Below are 2,923 nucleotides of genomic sequence, written 5' to 3'. Positions count from 1 at the left end.
GGGCCTCGCTCGGGCCTCGCGGCTCCTCTTGGCCTTAAATAAGCTCCTTCTGGCTCTGCGGATCTGCGCCGCTCGTCCCCGAGATGGCCAGGTGGAGCCCCGGCCTGGGTCCCGGCCTGGCCAAGGCCTCGGAGAGCTGGCGGGGGAGCGGGCGAGGGCGGCCCCGCGGGGGGCCCCAGGCTCCGGCTGAAGTGGGGGGGCCTTCTGGGCCTCGTGTGAAATCTCCTTCGGGTCCCGTCCCGTCCAGTCGGGAGGGCCCGCCAAGGCTCTTCCCTCCGTCTCCCCCCGGAATGCGCGGTGGGCGAAGGGACAAAGTTGGGCCGCCGCTGCCGGGGGGAGGACAAGCCGTCCAGGCCTCCTTTCTCCTGGGGGTCCAGCTGTCTTCCAAGGGGGCGTCTCGGGGCACGCTCTGCCCGTGGGCCCCCCACGGCCAGCCTCTCCACCAGCCGGACTTCCGGCTCTGCCCGGAGCCCTCGGCCGCTACAGTCGGGGTCCCACCGAGGCTGGAATCGGCACTAGAGCCAGCGCCGCCACCCGGAGCCCCGCCAGGGTCCTCCACAGAGCCGTCCACCTCGGGGGCTTCCCTGCCCGGCAGGAAGGAGGCCGGAGCCAGAGGCTGGGGAGGCCGAGACATGGGGGTGGCTCCTCTTCAGGGTGCTCCATGACGCCTCGTTCGGCCTGGGACTCCCCTTAAGGCAAATTCCCAAGGGATGGGGGCGAACGAGGGGCTCCCCCAAACCGGGAGTCCGACCCCCTGGGGCTCCCGGATGGGGAGAGAGTGACCCACGAAGGTGACCCCCACAAAGGGAGCCCCAGGGGTCAGGGAGGGGACGGGGCGAATCGGGAAAGAGGTCATTCCCTGGCTTGGGGGGGACGAGGGAGGAGGCGATCAGGGCCCCCCAGTGCTCAGGGGCCAAGCTGGGAGGGGCTTCCTCTCAGCTCAGTCGCCTTCCCTCGCACTGCAGGAATGCAAGGAAAAAGGAGTCTTTAGGTACTCTCTGACCTGGGGTTTGGGGTGTCTAGGAGAAGCCTGCACCCCCATAGCCCCAGCAGGCTCACCCGCCCCCCCTTCCCCCCCGGCAGCTGGGGGCTTTGTGGAAATGGGGGGAAGCTCCATCTCGTTTCCCTCCTCCAAACCTTACCCAGGCTTGGGCTGCCAAAGAGCCGAGGCCGAGGCGCGGGTGGGAAGGGCGGCGTCGGGGCTCGACTTTGTGGGGTGGAGGGAAGGGGGCGGGGGGGGGACCGGGGGGCTGAGGCGGCTGTTCTGGGCCTCTGGGGAAAGGGCTGAATTGGGAGTCCAGGCGGGTCCTTCCTCCCCACACCGGGGGGACCAGGCGGCCTCTGCAGCCCCTTCCAGCTCTGGCATCCCTGGGGGAGAATCAAGCCGCCCAGCCTCACTGGGCCTCAGTTTCCTTCTCTGTAAAATGAAGGAGAACTTTTGCGGCCCCTCCCAGCCAGCCCCACACGTGGGGGTTCTGGGGTTGGGGGAGAATCCTTCCCCAGGACTCCTGCCCCCCTTATTTTACAAATTGAGGGTCGAGTCAGGCTTTGGGGGAGAGGCGCCCTGGGCTAGAGGAGGCCCCCGAGAAACAGCCACCCCGCTGTGGGCTCCATATTGGACTTAGAATGGGGGGGGGGGTCCTGCCTTTCTTCCTCTGCCAAAATGGAGGGTTGAGCTCTTTGATCACAGGTTCAGACGGGCAGCTGGGAAACATGGAGGCTACAGCTCCGGTCCTGGGTTCAAAGTCCGTCTCAGACATTTCTTAGCTGGGGGACCCTGGGCAGGTCACTTTTTGCCTAGCCCTCACCCTTCCATCTAGACAGAAAGCAGGTTTAGAATCCCAGAAGAAAACTCAAGAGGCTGGCAAGGCCCAAGTCACTCTTCTTGGTTTAAATCTTTACTTTCTTAGAATCTCTCCCTTCTAAGGCAGAAGATGGGGAGAAGTGGGTAACGAGGGTTAAGTGACTCGCCCAGGGTCACACAGCTAGGATGTGTGAGGGCAGATTTGAACCCAGGACCTCCCGTCTCATCCGGGCTCTCCCACGGAGCTACCTACCTGCCTCTTAATGCACTCTTGTGACAAATAAGGAAGTGGAGACCCAGAAAACTCGAGTGGTTTGGGAAAGGCCTTCCCCTGCCCCGAGGGGCGCCACCCCGAGATCCCGGGAGACTCCCCAAGGGAAAGAAAACCTTCCCGGAGAAGGGGTGCTCTGCGCAGCCGGGCGGGCGGGCAGGCTTGCTCTGGACCCAGAAACAGGGACACTCTGTTCCCCACACACAGGAGCCTCTGTCTGCCTCTGCAGCTCCCTGTCATGCCCCACCGTGCTGCGGACCACAGCAGGAGGCTGGCCGCCTGCGGCCTCCCGCGCACAGTCTCCCTCTTTCTTCCTCTCCCATCTGTCTCTCCCTCTCATATTCTCTGTCTCTCTGTCTCTGTCTCTGTCTCTCTCTCTGTCTCTGTCTCTCCCTCTCATATTCTCTCTCTCTCTGTCTCTCTGTCTCTGTCTCTCCCTCCCCCCTCTCTCTGTCTCTGTCTCTCTCTGTCTCTGTCTGTCTCTCTGTCTCTCTCTCTGTGTCTCTGTTTCTCTCTCTCTCTCTTGGTCTCTCTCTCTCTCTGTCTCTGTCTCTCTCTGTCTCTCTGTCTCTGTCTCTCTGTCTGTCTCTCTGTCTCTCTCTCTCTGTCTCTGTCTCTCTGTCTCTGTCTGTCTCTGTCTGTCTCTGTCTCTTTCTCTCTCTGTCTCTCTGTCTCTCCCTCCCCCCTCTCTCTGTCTCTGTCTCTCTCTGTCTCTGTCTGTCTCTCTGTCTCTGTCTCTTTCTCTCTCTGTCTCTCTGTCTCTCTCTTGGTCTCTCTCTCTGTCTCTCCCTCCCCCCTCTCTCTGTCTCTGTCTCTCTCTGTCTCTGTCTGTCTCTCTGTCTCTCTTT

Source organism: Gracilinanus agilis, chromosome 4, assembly GCF_016433145.1.
Source record: "Gracilinanus agilis isolate LMUSP501 chromosome 4, AgileGrace, whole genome shotgun sequence".
NCBI lineage: Eukaryota > Metazoa > Chordata > Mammalia > Didelphimorphia > Didelphidae > Gracilinanus > Gracilinanus agilis.
This window is presented reverse-complemented; position numbering follows the sequence as displayed.